This window comes from Galeopterus variegatus, unplaced genomic scaffold, assembly GCF_000696425.1.
Source record: "Galeopterus variegatus unplaced genomic scaffold, G_variegatus-3.0.2 Scaffold4732, whole genome shotgun sequence".
Lineage (NCBI taxonomy): Eukaryota > Metazoa > Chordata > Mammalia > Dermoptera > Cynocephalidae > Galeopterus > Galeopterus variegatus.
The window spans coordinates 135,033-142,333 of record NW_007730843.1 but is presented as its reverse complement, the minus strand read 5'-3'; the positions used below and the strand labels follow the sequence as shown (position 1 = coordinate 142,333).

The following is a 7,301-nucleotide window of genomic DNA, read 5'->3' as shown; positions in this document are numbered from 1 at the left end:
GTTTTAGAAAAATCCTACCGTGGCTCCAGCCCTGGCCTTGTCAGCAGGAGCTTTTCCAGAGCAGAGTCTGTAGGAACTGGCTATTCAGCTGGTCTTTTCAGGGGGGGTTGGTGAAGTTCAAGACAGGTCTAGGTTGTTCCCCTGGTCAGTTTCAGAAACTCAATTTTATCAGCTCACCAGTGTCATAAGGTAATCTGCTACCCAAGGGCACAAAATACTGATTCATAAGGCCTATTTATTAATTTGCATGGAGGAACAAAACTGCTGTGTAGGCCAAATCTTCATGTTGGGTTCTAGTATCTTCTCAGAAGGGAAAATCCTCTCAAGAATTAGGATGAGTGAATTGTTTGGCAAATGTGGAGCCCCAGTGAAGGAATTGAGTGGTCTTAAGGGCTGTTTTACTTAAGCTGTGATAGCCCCAGGAATTGCCCTTGTTCACTGAAAAGCTTTGTAGAATAGGCCACTACAGCTACGTAGAAATAGCTGCCAAACAGAAATCACTTTCATGCCAGCTGGCCACACGGTGTGCCCTCTGTGGGGAGTGGTGGAGGAACAGCTAATAAAAACTTCTCCTTTAAAATCTGCTCAAGTGTGCTCTGAAGACCAGCAGCCTGGGCATCAGCCAGGGACTTGTTAGAAATGCAGTCATGGGCCCCCACACAGACCTTCTGCATCAGAATCTGCATTAAAGTTTGAGAAGCACTGGGCTACACTCTAGGCTCCATGTGGATCTCAAAGCCAACTTTAGCTTGATTCATCCCAACACCTGAAGGAACTCTGCTTGTCTCTTAATAAACTCAAGGCTGGATCTTGGATCTTGACCACAGACAGGAGCTGCCCGCCTCAAATGGAGAGGACACCCGGCTCAGCAGGATTGGCTTCTGTACCCACGATTCTCTTTCTCTTTGGAGCTCTCTGCTGCCATTGACTACCTTTAGGTCCTGGGCTCGACTTTATTATAGTAACCAGTGAGTCTCTTCAAATGCTACCTTTCCTCATTGGAATCCAGTTTCAGAAGCAGTATTCTTGTGCAAGTTTGGAGATGGTTTATCACGATTACATTTTGGGTTGGCTGCTTTCCGATTACCTGGTTGGGGGCTATGGACCATCATCTCATCAGTTAAGCAAATTCTACATCTTACTGTAGCATAGATCACTTCCAGGAAGCATTCTGGGAGCTAGGTATCCCAGGAACACTGTACCTTGTGACCTTGTCTTTACATTTTGGGGTAATGATTTACCCAGGGCACAAAACTTCAACCATCTGCATGCTAGAACAGCATTTTAATATTTCAATACCTGAAATATAGTGAAAAGTGGTTTTAAGACAAAAGATCTCAAAGATCTGAAGTTAGGCTCTGCTATTTAAAAGCTGTGCCATTTCTAGACAGTTATTTTGTATTCTTTGCAGTTCCACTTATCCATGTATAAAATGAGTTATGATACCTATTTCAAAGAATTGTTGGGGCCAAAATAAAATGACCCAGGCTGGCCAGTTAGTTCAGTTGGTTAGAGCACAGTGTTATAACACCAAAGTCAAGGGTTCGAATCCCCATACTGGCCAGATGCATAAATAAAAATAAATAAATAAATAAAAGCTAAAATAAAATAAAATGACACAAATATAAGCACCCAGTCCAGTATCTTGACAACACACAGGCTCAGTGAATGTTGACTCTAACACCTGGGAACCCCAGCCCGGGGGTACAGGTTTTCCTACCATTTAGGAGACTGTGAGGTAAACCAAGGGGAGCCAGGCCAGCTCTCACAGATGTAACCATCAGACAGTTGCCTCCTTGACCACATTTCCACGTACAAGAAATAAAAGTTTTGGCAGGATTATTTTCCAAACCAAGGGAAAATTTGTCTACTGTGTATATTAAGCTGAAGACACCAACAAGTTTCTGATGATTAGGTATTTTTCCTGCACACTGGATTTGCTGAATTGGCATTTAGTCTGTTTGCAAGTGTTTTCTTTACATACTTGTTCATTTCCCCCTTTTACAATAGCAATCCCTCAGCAATTCATGATGTTCTTTTCAAAGGCCTCTTTTTTAGTCTTTTTTTTTTTTTTTTTAAGTCCTCAACTTACTCAACTTAGGCAGTGTTTGGCCATATGGCACATAGCTGATCAGAAGTATTACTGTTTAAGATGCCAAATTTAAACAATAGAGGAAGGGAAACGTGGATGTAGCTGAGAGTTGCAAGCTCAGATGTCAAAAGAAAGAAGATGAAAATAAGAAAAACCAAACTGACTCATTGATATTTTGGAAATAAAGTTAGTATAATTCCATTAATTCAGTAACTCTCCTTTGCAAAGGTAGGTATACTTTCTGGGAATTTAAAGAAATCAGCTGTCTTGCAGGGACAATATGAACCCACTGCAATTCTGTCAAATATAAATCTAGATTTCTAGATCATCAGTTATACTACAGTCTTATTTTTAGAATTATCTGGGATTACCCACCCCAACATGCATATGAATCCAATTTTTGAAATAAAATTAAATGTGAAGTGAAAAATAAATGAATCTTCCAGATGCTGAATCTTCTTTAATTGTCCTACTTAGATGGTCCCTGAATCTCTTTAATAGAAATTCTGCCTTAAGGAGAAGTCTGCAGAGCCATGTATGTAGTACAGTCAGGCTACGTCATGATTCACGATTAGATGTATAAGGAAGCAAGATAGTGAAATTGCTTAGGGCTGAGTTCAGAAGCTAGATTGCCTAGGTTTGAATTCTGATTGTCACCACCTATTAGCCATACATGTAACCTGGGGCAAGTTACTTAACTTCTGTATAATGCCAGTTTTCACACCTGGAAAATGAGGATGATATTAATTCTTATTTTTAAGGATTGTTATGACTACATGAGCTAATACATTTAAATGGCTTAGAATAGTGCTGAGCACTATTCTAATAATAAATCTTAGCTCTTGTTATTTCTCTCTAATATTAGGAACATTTCTAGCCAAATAAGTAGATTAGACTCTTTTCCATCCTTAGCTGAATTAGACTGGTGATAAACTGGGACAGATATTCTACATACGATATATAAGATTGCAACAATATCTGGATATTCCATTATCTGTGGAAGAGAGAAATATGGAATACTAGTACAATTAACTAGTACATAGTAAAACTAAATTTTGAACCCAGGTATCTTTGCTTCAAAGACCAATTTGTTCCCAATGAACCCTGCTGAAAACTCAACATGAGTTGACAATGTGCCATGGCTGTTAAGGTAGTGAATGTGGTGGCAGACAGATGGTATTCTTAAAGGCTATCGTCTACGAGAGACGGATGATGACCCTGCTCCTTCTGGATTGGTCAAACCATGCTTCCAAAAGTGATCAGTGGGTGGAGAGATGTGGAATCGTGTCCTGTGGTGGCCTTTAGAAGGGGTTTGAAGATTTAGCCCAAATAAGAGAAGACAGCTGTGGACAGAGCAGTCTTCAATCAATAATCAATTTATAGAAAGTTGAGGGAGAGAGAATTCAACTTAATATGGGTAAAAACTTTCTAATAGTTCAAAGTGCTCAAGCCTCTCTGTTTTGGGAAATTATAGATTGGAGAGGTAAAGAAGAAACTATTTGATGGGGTGAAGTAGAGGAATTTTTGTTTAATTAATTCAACATACATTTGTTGAGTACCTCCTATAGGCCACGGACAGTACATGAGTTAAGTTCCTTTCAAACTTGAAATTCTATTATGAAGCTAGTTCTATTTTGCCCAAATGGGACTAAATAGAACCTCATATCCTGCTCAAAACTTCAACTTTGACCACTATACTAATTGGCATAAACATCCTTGTAATTAATTTTAAAGTTAATTATTCTCCTTTTCCTGCTCTAATTAACCTTTGTATTTGCTATAAAGTGGGGTCAGTCTCCTCCATAATAACCTGGATATTGTTCCTGCTCCACGTTCTCCTACTGTGAGCTCCCTTTTAGCACTGGGGAAACAAAAATTAGTTTAGTCAGCAGTATAAGGACAGGAAACTAAAGGTTTCCAAGTACATTTTTAAGGGGAGGGGGGCAAGAAATGCAAAATAAAAAGGAAAATAATATCCACTTCAAATCCATGAATTGATAGTTCACCAGCCATTCTCTGAATGCATCCTGTAGTAGAGTTCTACATTTTTATTTTCTGATTCTTGTCCTAAAGTGAGTCCCTTAGGCTTAGGATTCCAAGCTAAAAAAAATGGATACAGTGTGTTAAATAGGAGCTGTGGTCAGAGCTGAAAGTGAGTTTGAGTGGTTTCTGTAGAGGCTGCTAAGAAGACCTGCCGTGTGACAGGCAGAGAGTTCTACCATCACTGACCAAAGTGTATGTCACCTTCATTTCTCTCTGTTTTCCAAGTCAGCCTCCCAACCTTCCAACTCATAAAACCTCAATCAGGGCTAGCTGGTCAGCTCACTTGCTTAGAGCATGGTGCTGATAACACTAAGATCAAAGGTTCAGATACCTGTACCGTCCAGTGGCCAAAAACAAAACAAAACTCAATCAGTGTTTGCTGAAGTATAGAGTGCTAGAAAGTTGAAACAGTGGGCAAAGTAACAGGGAGAAACCTTGGGAGTTGAAATTTAACTTTGAGCAAGTCATTTCTGTTCATTAGGAAGACTTGTGCTCTGAGAAAGGAGATGGCCCAGGACTGTGGTTTTCAAACACAGGTCACAGCCCATTGTAAAATCAATGTGTTAAAATCACATTTTTACAATGAAATAGAATGGAAAGTTCCGGAGTGCTTTGCATACAGCAAGGGTATTATTTCATGAAAGTTTTATTTCAGTTTCATGTAAATACACATACATTCACACATACATACATTCACATGCACATACATATGTGTGTACAGAGTTGTGAAGTTAAGGTGGACATCTTTCCATGGAGAGCAGTCACAAATGTTTGAGAAATGCTGGCCCAAGAGACCCCAACTACTTATATTGTAAATGTGAGTTTAAGTTGGCAATGTGCGGTTCCTGGTGTTTTTTTAATTACTTAAGACTTGGAATGTGTGGGTTAATCTGTTCATACAACTTGGGTCATCCATGCCACTGCTGCATGTGTGTCTAAACATGAAAGAATTTTTAAAAAAGAGAGAGGGAGAGACCCCCTCCCCACCGTCTGTAATTAGGGCCACAGGAAGGACCCCAGACTGAGAAAATGGTTTTAATTAATTAATTAATTAGTTAATTATTTTTAAAAGATGACCGGTAAGGGGATCTTAACCCTTGACTTGGTGTTGTCAGCACCACGTTCACCCAGTGAGCAAACCGGCCATCCCTATATGGGATCCGAACCCGTGGCCTCGGTGTTAGGAGCACCGCACTCTCCCGAGTGAGCCACAGACCGGCCCGGGTAAGGGGATCTTAACCCTTAACTTGGTGTTGTCGGCACTACGCTCTCCCAAGTGAGACACGGGCCAGCCCTAGAAAATGGTTTTAGATCCTCTATTACTAAATTGACAGATTAAATGGTATTTTAAAATATTGCGATAAAATATACATAATTCAAACAGATTAATGTTTTTATTTTTTTTATTTTTTTTATTTTTTTTAAAAGATGACCGGTAAGGGGATCTTAACCCTTGACTTGGTGTTGTCAGCACCACGCTCAGCCAGTGAGCGAACCGGCCATCCCTATATAGGATCCGAACCTGGGGCCTTGGTGTTATCAGCACCGCACTCTCCCGAGTGAGCCACCGGGCCGGCCCCAGATTAATGTTTTTAAATGTTATTTCCATGTGACGAACAGGGAAACTGAAGCACAGAGCCATTAAACCCATCGTTCCACAGCACGGTTGGTGAGAGATCTGGGACCAGCTGCTGACTCTTTTTCACTACATAAGTGGCTTCTCCGGTTTGTTTTTCCTGCCATTCCTCCCTCACCCAACAGCAAGACTGCTTTCATCTCCAGGTGAATAAAAAAAGAGAGGAAGGAAGGATTTTCTAGCTGATGACCCCCGTACCCTCTTCTTCAGCAGTAATCCCCATAAAGAAGCTGTCAGGTATTTCTATAGAGTAGGATTTTTAACACACACCACTGGGCTCATTCTCACTTTAGAGCCTTAAGTTAACCAAGCCTTTCTCCTCTGTTGAAATGCCTTCTTTCTTCCGCTTTATGAACCCAAATCCTATCCCAGCCTGCAGACATTTTCCATGTCACGTTTCTGCCTGACCCCAGTTCACACCGCCCAGACTCTGACTCAGCCAATGCTGACCAAGAGTCTATTATGTGACAGTCATTGTTTTTAGGAACTTCCACATGCCTTATCTCATTTAACCCTATGGAAATCCTGTGAGGCAGGTATTTTTATTCCAGTTTTAGAGCTGATACAACTCAGGCTCAAGAAAAGCGAGAACTCCAGCTCCTTGACTCTCCAGGCTTTGTGCTCTTTTCCACATAACTCAAGGTCTTTTTGTTTTTTCCTTAGCACATTGTACATTTCTTGCCAACCTCCAGTTTCCTTTATGAAAATTCTAAAATACATGATTTTATTTCTGTGTACCTTTTGGAAGAACTGCATTAATTTTAGTTCCAAGGTAAGGTAAGTCTTATACCACATTTTGTGGAAGATTGGAAATTGAATAATATCCATTTCAGTTATGCTGGATACTTTTTCTTTTCTTTTTTGCAGCTGGTGGGTACCAGAATCCAAACCCGTGATCCTTGGTGTTGTAAGGCTGCACTGTAACCAACTGAGCTAACCGGCAAGCCTGAATACTTTAAATAAGTGTTACCAAAAACATATTTCATTGCAAGCATCCGAGTTCCTGGGTCTCCAGAAGTGGGAGGTAATACTTTGTAATAACGTTGTAATAACGGCAACAACAATACGACGAAAATCAGATTTGAAAAAAAAAAGTCTTTGAACGTTTGTATGGAGTAGGATGCAAAGAAAAATTGCCTCACGTACGTATAGGTTCTGCCACTGAGAAAGACAAATTTATACTCATTTACTTGAAATTGCTGAGGAGGGAGATCCTGCAAAGCATCTAGTGAGAAAGGGTTTGTAAAGGGAATTTAATTGCATAGTGTCCGTTATTACTAATAAAAGCATGAAAATGAAAATATAATTGACATCCTCTTTAGTGTCGTCTTTATTGTTTCATTTTAGTGAGTATAAAATTTTTTATTTGGACTTTCATATAAATGAATGGTCCTGACGTCTACTAAGCCCATTTTCTCCATGACGATCTAAGATTTTCACCTGAAAATACTAGCACTGTTTCTTTTTTAAAGATACCGCCAGTCAAGAAAAGGTAGAGGGGACTCGGCCCGCTGTCTGAATTCCAAGGCG

At 40.1% G+C, this 7,301-nt stretch overlaps 1 long non-coding RNA gene across 1 annotated transcript; it reads left to right on the top strand.

Annotated features, from left to right (window-relative positions):
* Nucleotides 1–5,772: 5,772 nt before the first annotated feature.
* On the top strand, nucleotides 5,773–7,088 carry LOC103603666. Its single transcript, XR_551640.1, has 2 exons — nucleotides 5,773–5,917; nucleotides 6,639–7,088. It is a non-coding gene; the product is annotated as an uncharacterized LOC103603666 (long non-coding RNA).
* The last annotated feature ends 213 nt before the right edge of the window (nucleotides 7,089–7,301 follow it).